This window comes from Hyperolius riggenbachi, chromosome 3 (genome assembly GCF_040937935.1).
Source record: "Hyperolius riggenbachi isolate aHypRig1 chromosome 3, aHypRig1.pri, whole genome shotgun sequence".
NCBI lineage: Eukaryota > Metazoa > Chordata > Amphibia > Anura > Hyperoliidae > Hyperolius > Hyperolius riggenbachi.
The window spans coordinates 15,469,971-15,482,321 of record NC_090648.1 but is presented as its reverse complement, the minus strand read 5'-3'; the positions used below and the strand labels follow the sequence as shown (position 1 = coordinate 15,482,321).

The 12,351-nt window shown below is 48.8% G+C and overlaps 1 protein-coding gene across 1 annotated transcript in view; it reads right to left on the bottom strand.

Moving 5' to 3' along the window:
• The window catches only part of LOC137562503 (ephexin-1-like), a 120,791-nt gene extending 108,947 nt beyond the window's left edge, over nt 1–11,844 (bottom strand). The window contains exon 1 of the mRNA XM_068273900.1: nt 11,760–11,844. The gene's annotated coding sequence lies outside the window, so the exon portion shown is untranslated. The remainder of the gene's footprint in view (nt 1–11,759) is intronic.
• Between the last annotated feature and the right edge of the window lie 507 nt (nt 11,845–12,351).

The following is a 12,351-nucleotide window of genomic DNA, read 5'->3' as shown; positions in this document are numbered from 1 at the left end:
GTGGGTCTGTGAAGGGTCTCTATAGGGTTCCTTGTGGGTCTGTGAAGGGTCTCTATAGGGTTCCTTGTGGGTCTGTAAAGGGTGTCTATAGGGTTCCTTGTGGGTCTGTAAAGGGTCTCTATAGGGTTCCTTGTGGGTCTGTAAAGGGTCTCTATAGGGTTCCTTGTGGGTCTGTAAAGGGTCTCTATAGGGTTCCTTGTGGGTCTGTAAAGGGTCTCTATAGGGTTCCTTGTGGGTCTGTGAAGGGTCTCTATAGGGTTCCTTGTGGGGTCTGTGAAGGGTCTCTATAGGGTTCCTTCTGGGTCTGTAAAGGGTCTCTATATGGTTCCTTGTGGTTCTGTGAAGGGTCTCTATAGGGTTCCTTGTGGGTCTGTGAAGGGTTTCTATAGGGTTCCTTGTGGGTCTGTGAAGGGTCTCTATAGGGTTCCTTGTGGGGTCTGTGAAGGGTCTCTATAGGGTTCCTTGTGGGTCTGTAAAGGGTCTCTATAGGGTTCCTTGTGGGTCTGTGAAGAGTCTCTATATGGTTCCTAGTGGGTCTGTGAAGGGTCTCTATAGGGTTCCTTGTGGGTCTGTGAAGGGTCTCTATAGGGTTCCTTGTGGGTCTGTAAAGGGTCTCTATAGGGTTCCTTGTGGGGTCTGTGAAGGGTCTCTATAGGGTTCCTTGTGGGTCTGTAAAGGGTCTCTATATGGTTCCTTGTGGGTCTGTGAAGGGTCTCTATAGGGTTCCTTGTGGGTCTGTGAAGGGTTTCTATAGGGTTCCTTGTGGGTCTGTAAAGGGTCTCTATAGGGTTCCTTGTGGGTCTGTGAAGGGTCTCTATAGGGTTCCTTGTGGGTCTGTAAAGGGTCTCTATAGGGTTCCTTGTGGGTATGTAGAGGGTCTCTATAGGGTTCCTTGTGGGTCTGTAAAGGGTCTCTATAGGGTTCCTTGTGGGTCTGTAAAGGGTCTCTATAGGGTTCCTTGTGGGTCTGTAAAGGGTCTCTATAGGGTTCCTTGTGGGTCTGTGAAGGGTCTCTATAGGGTTCCTTGTGGGTCTGTGAAGGGTTTCTATAGGGTTCCTAGTGGGTAGTGCAGCCTTGTACAGAATCTTTGCACGTCATTCGCAGACATCGCTCCATCAGAAATCGGTCGCGCGCCACTGTCGGCCACGTGTGTACAATGTCCTTTGAACGCCATTGTTTTACTGAATGCGGACATGTCGTTGTGCATACATGCGGGTGCAGCATTTAAATGAGTTGGTGTTTGCAATATCAATATGCGGAAAAGACTTGTTGTTTCAACACTGCCGCCGGTACAGTCGCTTCCGCAAGGTTGGTTGTGCATTTTCCATGACTGGTGTTTGGCGTGTGTATGGGGCCTTAACTTCATCTAGTGTATTTTTACGTAACTTAAAGACAGCCAATGCTTTCTCTGTTTTGAGGCATCTTTTGCTGTGTATAGCTCGCAGGTAACCGGACCCCACCCCTTCTGAACTCCGGTCAAGGACGGAGGAAAATCAGGTTCATCCAGAAAAATTGTCACGCATGTCTACTTGTTTATAAACACGGCGGTGCGACAGAAATCCCTGGGGCGATCAGAATAGAGGGGGTGTCTCGCCTGACCTCTCGGGGTGCCCCTCAGCGACTCGCGGGAAGATTGGCTGAAACATTGGGGTTTTGTCTCAGATCTTTCCTACGGAACATTCTTCAGCTGAGATGGAAGTCTGAGACCACCAGAGCCCCCTGACAGGCCAGAAATAATCACAGATCGGCCCATCCTGGTAATCCAGCCGACACAGGCGCCCTGACCGGCGAATGACCCCCAGAGACAGGAAATCCCCAAATCTATTGTTCAGGACAGATATTCAGAAACATGCATGGAAAAGTTTAGAGAGAACAGAGCCCTGAAGAGGGAAAACATTAAAAAAGAGTGACTGTAAGACCCCATTCTCACTATGTGCGCAGCTGTGCGCATTTTGGCAGCGCATATAGGCCTCGATTCATCAAGACTTATCGAATCAATTACTGACAGCTTGGTAAAATACCGAACTCGATAAGTTGATTTCAGGATTCATCAGAGTTATGTACAGCTGTTAGCGAGCCTTCGGTAATGATGCGATAAAACGGAAGAAAGTGCAATTCATGAACATGAAAGTGGGCGTGGTTTAGCGTTACATTTAGGATTAGTGATCTCCTTCACTGCTCTGTGGTTATTCCTGTCAGATCATTGCTGACAGAGAAGATGGAGCCATTTGAAGTGGTTCTGTATAAGCTGAGAGTGATTCAAAGGCGCAGAAGGGCAAGAATAAAGTCTAGAACCATATCAATTTGCAAGAGAATAGATTTATTTGCTATACCAGGACATCTGCATTTCTCTTGGATCATCTTGTAAGAGAACACAGGCAGTGCCAGGGTTAACTAATTTGCTAGCTGCACTATACTTTTTTTTAGAAAAGGCTCCTATCAAATTGTGGGATTGTCCCAACCACTTCCAGAATCCTGGTCCAGGTGTTAAGCCCTATTCAGAATGTTGCTACGTAGTGTTCAAAGGACTGCCTTTTACCCACAATTCCACACCGAATGCGGAAAAACCTTGATGAATACAACTAGAAATCGATACATTTCGAATTCGGTAATTTAACAAACCTGAAAAAGTTATCTCAAAGACAATGATGAATCGAGGCCATAGTGTGCAACATGCAAGTACGGTAGAAGTGCATAAACAGCACTTCTACCGTTCCCATGACATGCGCTGCGCAGCAGTACAATGCGCTGTCGCACTGTTGCATGCAGCTTCCGGGAATCGCAGCGGTGACCTAATCACTGTTGTGAATTGGATCAGCAGTGCAGCGCAGATGGTGTGCGATCATATGTGTTGCGTTCCAATCGCACAGCCATCTGCGCTAATTGATGTGAACGAGGCCTAAGGCCTGAGATCTACTTGTGATTGCAAAATGCTCTAAAATACGCTCGTGGTTTTTTTTCCTAGAGCGCTTTTACCACTTAAAAGCGGAGCGATTTCAGGCCCTCTTTTTCCTTATGAAATCGCTCCGAAAATGCTTCATGCACTGTGATTTCGGCAAATTACAATCGTTCCTGAGGGATCACAGCCATTCACTTTCAGCAGAGAAGCTCTTTTTGAACATGTAGATTCCTAAAAAACATTAATCACTGCTTAAAGAGACTCCGTAGCAAAAATTGCATCCTGTTTTTTATCATCCTACAAGTTCCAAAAGCTATTCTAATGTGTTCTGGCTAACTGCAGCACTTTATACTATCACTGTCTCTGTAATAAATCAATGTATCTTTCCCCTGTCAGACTTGTCGGCCAGTGTCTGGAAGGCTGCCAAGTTCTTCAGTGTTGTGGTTCTGCTATGAACTCCCCCTTCCAGGCCCCTCTCTGCACACTGCCTGTGTGTTATTTAGATTAGAGCAGCTTCTCTCTTATCTTTTACAAGCTGGATAAATCGTCCTCTGAGCTGGCTGGGCTTTCACATAGTGAGGAATTACAAACAAGGGCAAAGCTGTTTGCAGGAAGAAAAGAGCAGCCTGAAACTTCAGTGCATGTGGGAAAGAAACACACAAATGATCTCTTGAGATTCAAAAGGAAGGGTGTATACAGCCTGCTTGTGTATGGATGTATTTTTCTATGTGTGGACATACTGTACATCAACCTACTTCCTGTTTTGGTGGCCATTTTGTTTGTTTACAAACAAACTTTTTCAAACTGTTTTTAACCACTTTTAATGCGGCGGGGAGCGGCGAAATTGTGACAGAGGGTAATAGGAGATGTCCCCTAACGCACTGGTATGTTTACTTTTGAGCGATTTTAACAATACAGATTCTCTTTAAGGTGCTCTCATGGGTCCCAGGTTAAATTTTATATGGAATTTTTCAATGTGTTCAAATGTCCCTCCCCACCATTAATAGGGTAACAGAGTAACATTGTATTAGTGATTTTCACCTAAAGATAGATGCAAGACTGCAGCACTTTCCATTGTTTTACGTGCAGCACATTTTTAAACACTTGCTCTACTGATGTCCTGCCCCTTCCTCCTCCTGCTCTGCTGCGGTCCTGCCCCTTTCCTTTTCCGTTGCTGCACTAATACTTCCTCTTCCTGCTCCGCTGCTGTCCTGCCCCTTTCCTCATTACGCTGCTGCACTAATACTTCCTCTTCCTGCTCTGCTGCTGCCCTGCCCCTTTCCTCTTCCGCTGCTGCACTACTCCCTCCTCTTCCTGTACTGCTGCTGCCCTACTCCTTCCTCTTCCTGTCTGCTGCTGCCCTGACCCTTTCCTCTTCCTCTGCTGCACTACTTTCTCTTCCTACTCTGCTGCTGCCCTGACTGTTTCCTCTTCCGCTGCTGCACTAATACTTCCTCTTCATGCTCTGCTGCTGTCCTCCCCCTTTCCTCTGCTGCTGCTGCACTACTCCCTCCTCTTCCTGTACTGCTGCTGCCCTGCCTCTTTCCTCTTCTGCTGCTGCCCTACTCCTTCCTCTTCCTGGTCTGCTGCTGCCCTGACCCTTTCCTCTTCCTCTGCTGCACTACTCCTTCCTCTTCCTACTCTGCTGCTGTACTGCCCCTTTCCTCTTCCTCTGCTGCACTACTCCTTCCTCTTCCTACTCTGCTGCTGCCATGACCGTTTCCTCTTCCTCTGCTGCACTACTCCTTCCTCTTCCTACTCTGCTGCTGTACTGCCCCTTTCCTCTTCCTCTGCTGCACTACTCCTTCCTCTTCCTACTCTGCTGCTGCCCTGACCGTTTCCTCTTCCGCTGCTGCACTAATACTTCCTATTCCTGGTCTGCTGCTGCCCTGCCCCTTTTCTCTTCCGCTGCTGCACTACTCCTTCCTCTTCCTGTACTGCTGCTGCCCTACTCCTTCCTCTTCCTGTACTGCTGCTGCCCTACTCCTTCCTCTTCCTGTACTGCTGCTGCCCTACTCCTTCCTCTTCCTGCTCTGCTGCTGTCCTGCCCCTTTCCTCTTCCTCTGCTGCACTACTCCTTCCTCTTCCTGCTCTGCCCTTTTACTTTTCCGCTGCTGCACTACTCCTTCCTCTTTCTGTACTGCTGCTGCCCTGACCCTTTCCTCTTCCTCTGCTGCACTACTTCTTCCTCTTCCTGCTCTGCTGCCGCCCCGACCCTTTCCTCTTCCACTGCTGCACTACTTCTTCCTCTTTCTGTACTGCTGCTGCCCTGACCCTTTCCTCTTCCACGGCTGCACTACTCCTTCCTCTTCTTGCTCTGCTGCCGCCCCGACCCTTTCCTCTTCCGCTGCTGCACTACTCCTTCCTCTTTCTGTACTGCTGCTGTCCTGTCCCTTTCCTCTTCCGCTGCTGCACTACTACTTCCTCTTTCTGTACTGCTGCTGTCCTGTCCCTTTCCTCTTCCGCTGCTGCACTACTACTTCCTCTTTCTGTACTGCTGCTGTCCTGTCCCTTTCCTCTTCCGCTGCTGCACTACTACTTCCTCTTTCTGTACTGCTGCTGTCCTGTCCCTTTCCTCTTCCGCTGCTGCACTACTACTTCCTCTTCCTGCTCTGTTGCTGCCCTGCCACTTTCCTCTCCCGCTGCTGCACTACTACTTCCTCTTCCAGCTCTGCTGCTGTACTGCCCCTTTCCTCTTCCTCTGCTGCACTACTCCTTCCTCTTCCTGCTCTGATTCTGTCCTGCCCCTTTCCTCTTCCGCTGCTGCCCCTTTCCTCTTCCGCTGCTGCACTACTCCTTCCTCTTCCTGTACTGCTTCTGCCCTGACCATTTTCCCTTCTGCTGCTGCACTAAGACTTCCTTTTCTTGTACTGCTGCTGTCCTGCCCTTCCTTCTTCCTCTGCTGCACTACTGCTGTCCTGCCCTTTCCTCTTCCTCTGCTGCACTACTACTGCCCTGATCCTTTCCTCTTCCGCTGCTGCACTACTACTTCCTCTCCTGCTCTGCTGCTGCCCTGACCCTTTCCTCTTCCTGCTCTGCAGCTGCCCTGCTCCTTCCTCTTCCTGCTCTGCTGCTGCCCTGCCCCTTTCTTCTTCCGCTGCTGCACTACTACTTCCTCTCCTGCTCTGCTGCTGCCCTGCCCCTTTCTTCTTCCTGCTCTGCAGCTGCCCTGACCGTTTCCTCTTCCGCTGCTGCACTACTCCTTCCTCTTCCTGCTCTGTTGCTGCCCTCAATACAATCATTTCATTAACTAATAGCATCATAGTGGGGACAATATGACATGTAACACTATACAGGGGGTACCCCCTCTCCACTGTGTCCTGCTCTATGGCGATGGAAGGGGAAGGCACTCAAGCACCAGCAAACAATAAGCACTGGGGGGGCACTGTTCCAACCAGATTGGAGGGCAGCAACATTGTGGGAACAATAAGAGGCGGGGAATTAAGGGGTGAGCGTAGATTTAGAGAACAGTGCCGGCGCAGATATGCAGCAAGCTATCCGCAAGGCCACACTCGACAACCAATCTGAACAGAAGGAAAGTCACAAACTCTGCCTGGTCTGAGCAACACAAAACGCCACCTACCAGGGGCCCTAAGACAGGCAACCCCCCTCCCCCCCCCCCCCCCCCGCATGGAAAGACACAGCCCAGTGCCAGCATGGAAAGATGAACAAGACCAGATGCTGGGCGGAGGTCGCTAGGAGAGAGGAGACTGTCAGCCAATGAATGACAGCGGAGGGAGTTTAACGATGGTTCCCAAAAGGATCGGCACCACACTCCAAATGGATTATAAGCTCTTATACTTTATTGCATCATAAGATGACAGTTTCGGCCTATATGTCATATGACATTGTGACAACTTGGGAAAAGCTGTATAGGCCGAAACAGCGGGCTGTCGCTGCCTGTCATCTTATGATGCAATAAAGTATAAGAATGTATAATACATTTGGAGTGTGGTGCCGATCCTTTTGGGAACTATTGCTTATGGACCCTCAGGTACAAGGGTGAGGATCTGGGCACACACCTTTGACAACCGGAGCCTGGTGGAGTTGCTCCTGGATATACGTTTTGAGTTTAACAATGAGCATACTGCATACTGCAATAGAAATAGACCCAGGAGGCCGCTATACACATGGGCAGAGAATACCGACAGATAACGAGACAGAGAGGAGACTCTACATCAGGGGTCTCAAACTCGCGGCCCGCGGGCCATTTGCGGCCCTCAATACAATATTTTGTGGCCCTTGCCGGCAAAAGTTTCCTTATAGTTCGCTTCAGTGCTCCCAAGTAATCCGTCGCATCCCCACCGCTAAACGAGGGCTGCAGAGCCCCCAAATCGCCCGGGGGGCAATCCGCCGGCATGTCCTGGAAGGGGCAGAGCTTTCAGCTTCAGCTCTGCCCCTCCTGACGTCAATCGCCGCACGGATCGCTGCCTCTCCCCGCCCCTCTCTGTTAAGGAAGAGTGAGAGGGGCGGGCAGAGGCGGCGATGCGCTGCGATTGTGAAATCCCTTATGTGGCCCAGCCTCATCCTGACTTTGCCTCCTGCGGCCCCCCAGGTAAATTGAGTTTGAGACCCCTGCTCTACATCCTACTGGGGAGAGAGGAAACCGTGCAAATAGCAGCCCGATAAGTCACTGCCTGCCACCAACTGAGAGGAACATGATACCCCACAGACTGTATACGCCTTATACTGCCCCCTATACCCTCCTCACACCTATGGACTATATACCCATCATACTGACCCCTATGGACTGTACACTCCTTATACTGCCCCCTATACCCTCCTCACACCTATGGACTATATACCCCTCCAACTGCCCCCTATGGACTGTACACCCCTTATACTGCCCCTATAACCCCTTTACCGCTATGGACTATATATTCCTAATACTGCCACCTATACCCTCCTTACCCCTAAGGACTATATGCCCAAGTCCCCTATACTGCCCCCTATACCCTCCCCGTCCCTATGGACTGTACACTCCTTATACTGCCCCCTATACCCTCCTCACACCTATGGACTATATACCCCTCATACTGCCCCCTATGGACTGTACACTCCTTATACTACCCCCTATACCCTCCTCACACCTATGGACTATATACCACTGATACTGCCCCCTATGGCCTGTACACCCATTATACTGCCCCCTATACCCTCCTCACACCTATGGACTATATACCCCTCATACTGCCCCCTATGGACTGTACACTCCTTATACTGCCCCCTATACCCTCCTCACACCTATGGACTATATACCCCTCATACTGCCCCCTATGGACTGTACACCCCTTATACTGCCCCTATAACCCCTTTACCGCTATGGACTATATATTCCTAATACTGCCACCTATACCCTCCTTACCCCTAAGGACTATATGCCCAAGTCCCCTATACTGCCCCCTATACCCTCCCCGTCCCTATGGACTGTACACTCCTTATACTGCCCCCTATACCCTCCTCACACCTATGGACTAAATACCCCTCATACTGCCCCCTATGGACTGTACGCCCCTTATACTGCCCCCTATATCCTCCTCACACCTATGGACTATATACCCATCATACTGCCCCCTATGGACTATAGACCCATCATACTGCCCCCTATACCCTCCCCGTCCCTATGGACTGTACACTCCTTATACTGCCCCCTATACCCTCCTCACACCTATGGACTATATACCCCTCATACTGCCCCCTATGGACTGTACACCCCTTATACTGCCCCCTATACCCTCCTCACACCTATGGACTATATACCCATCATACTGCCCCCTATGGACTGTACACCCATTATACTGCCCCCTATACCCTCCTCACACCTATGGACTATATACCCATCATACTGCCCCCTATGGACTATAGACCCATCATACTGCCCCCTATAACCCCCGTACCCCTATGGACTATATACCCATCATACTGCCCCTATGGACTGTACACCCCTTATACTGCCCCCTATACCCTCATTACCCCTATGGACAATATACCCATCATACTACCCCCTATAACCCCCTTACCCCTATGGACTATATATTCCTTATACTGCACCCTATACCCTCTCCATCCCTACAGACTATATGTCCAAGCCCCCTATACCCTCCTCACTCAGTCCCTTATATCCTCCACACCCTCATGGACTGTATCCCCCTATACCCTTCCCTATTATCCCACAACCACCCCCTCTCATGCTAATGCTTTGCTTTGGCAATGCTAAATCTATTTGGTCCTGCCAATATATTTTTTCTGATTCAGAGATGGAATATGATCCTGTTGGCAGACGCACAGGAGGGTGGAAACAGAGAAAGATAACTGAATCCTGCGGACAAAGATAACGGAATCCTGCGGACATCCTGCGTTCTTCCACCCTAACTCCGGACGTCTTTTCCTTAAACTAAAGTTGTTTAAAGGACATCTGAAGTGAGAGGTATGTGGAGGCTGCCATATTTTTTTCCTTTTAAACAATACCAGTTGCCTGGCAGCCCTGCTGATCCTCTGTCTCCAATACATTTAGCCATAGCCCCTGAACAAGCATGCAGCAGATCAGGTGTTTCTGACATTATTGTCACATCTGACAAGATTAGCTGCATGCTTGTTCCTGGTGTGATTCAGATACTACTGCAGCCAAATAGATCAGCAGGACTGCCAGGGAACTGGTATTGCTTAAAAGGAAATAAATATGGCAGCCTCAATATACCTCTCACTACAGTTGTCCTTTAAATGTTCTCCTCTGAAGCAAAATTAGCTTGCAAGTCTTCACTTTGTCCCTGTGAAGTCACATTCCTCAGATATTCCCACTTTCTGTCAGTAGACTTGCTGCTACATTAAACAATACCAGTCGCCTGGCTATCCTGCTGATCCTCTGCCTCTAATACTTTCAGCCACAGCCCCTGAACAAGCATGCAGCAGATGAGGTGTTCCTGACATTATGGTCAGATCTGACAAGATTAGCTGCATGCTTGTTTCTGGTGTGAGTCAGACACTACTGCAGCCAAATAGATCATCAGGGATGCCAGGCAACTGGTATTGTTTAAAAGGAAATAAATATGGCAGCCTCCATATACCTCTCATGTCAGGAGGAGGAGTCCTGCAGTCTCTCTCTATAGCAGGTGTCATATAGCAGCATCCTGTGCATGTAATACACATAATGACATGGGGGAGGGGCTAATAGCAGATGTACACACAGCAGATATCACCATACGTACACATAATACAATACTATGCAAAGAATCGGCGCCAATTCCCGCTTCTATGCAAATATAATGCAAATTGTATCCAGATTGGAATTAGTTGTTCGTGATCAACAACACCGCTCAACAATACAAAATCAAAAGCAGCTAAACAACCAAGATGTACTTTCATTTTTATATCCGTCCCCGCGCAGCGGTCTGCCGCTCACTATCCCCCCTCTCCACTCCACAGAGCAGAATATGACTGTACGGGGCTCATTCCTACGCCCGACCTCCGCAACGTTCACTGGCGATCTTTCCAGGCGACAGTTACTGACTGTCTGCACAATGTACACACATACAATAACCGTCGCACGCAGAGATCCGAGCAAAACAGTTTGGGGCTGAGTGCTGTACAGACGCACTGTGTTCTGTTGCAATGGAGAGGGGAGGGGCAGCACACAATGGAGTGGGAGGAGTAAGGAGGGGAGCAATGGACTCAGCATGTGCTGAGACAACATGATCTGGCAGACTGATCGCTCATAGACACATTGGGGGGGGACCGCTGTTGGCTGAGAACAATCTAACGTGTGTGGGAGGATTTAGGGTTATGCTGGGAATACACGGCTCGTTTTTGAGCCATTTAGATGGCTTGAAAGATAATTTCCGACAGGTCCGATCTCCTGCTCGATCGTTTCGCCGCTTGATTCCTGATAGCAGTGAATCGAAAACGACTGCAGAATCGAGCGGCAAAAAATGAGCCGTGTATGTCCAGCATAAGATGCGCAGAAAGCGACAGATAAGCGGGCAGAAAGTGTGTAGATAGATAGATAGATAGATAGATAGATAGATAGATAGATAGACATGCATGTGGCTGATCTCTATGTATACATACAGATGCATAGAAAGAAGACAGGTATACTATCACACAAGGTGGGCAATATATATGTAATGTCTGCTATACACACACAGTGGACATGTGACTGGTCTATAGACAGGCATATATACTGTACTATACAATGAGGCAGAAGAGGTAGGCAGATAGTATCACATATAGAGCCGGCAGGGTGGGACGCAGGGCTCAGAATATACACTACAGACCTGACTGACCTATAGATATACAGGCATACTATGGATCTACAGAATGAGGAGAGGACAGGTATAGCTTCCATAGTAATATCACATACAGAAAGGGATGTGTATGCAATGGCTGGTATATACACACTGAAGACATGTGTCGGATCTATAGGTATACATATATACTACAGATGTATAGAATGAGCAGAGGACAGGGGGAGCCTGGAGTATACACAGACTGATACAATATCACACACAGGAGGTAGGGAGGGTGAGGGGGTGTAATGGCTGGGTATACACAGACATGTGTCGGATCTATAGGTGTACATACTATGGATCTATACAATGGGCAGAGGACAGGGGTGATCACACACAGGCATATGGAGATGTAATGACTGGATATACAGACGTGTTAGATCTATAGGTATACATCATGCTATAGATGGGTGGGGGGCTGGGTGTGTGTGGCCGGGATACACACAGACAGGGATGATGATGACACAGGCAGAGGGAGGGAGGAGGATGTGATATGGCAGATATAGATCTATACACACCTATATGCACGCATAGTACAGCAGGACAGACATGGGGGGGGGGGCAGGCAGGGATCTCACCTCTCTGGAGGAGCAGGAGGATGATGACAACCGGACTCCTCACCTGGCTCTGGGATCAGCACAGCACAGTCACTCCAGAGCTGGGAGAGGCGGGGCGGGGGAGGAGCTACATGGAGGAGGGGCGGGGCTGCAAACCCTCTATTGTTCTCCCCCTCCCCCTCCTCCTGCCTGCAGTGCCAACCGAGACATTGTAACATTGTTTCTATGATCGTCATCATCCTCTTCCTTCTATATGCACAGTGTCCATCATCATCCTCATCCTATATACACTGATACATTGTAACACTGTCCATCATCCTCATCCTATATACACTGATACATTGTAACACTGTCCATCATCCTCATGCTATATACACTGATACATTGTAACACCGTCCATCATCCTCATCCTATATACACTGATACATTGTAACACAGTCCATCATCCTCATCCTATATACACTGATACATTGTAACACTGTCCATCATCCTCATGCTATATACACTGATACATTGTAACACTGTCCATCATCCTCATCCTATGTACTCTGATACATTGTAACACTGTCCGTCATCATCCTCATCCTATATACACTGATACATTGTAACACTG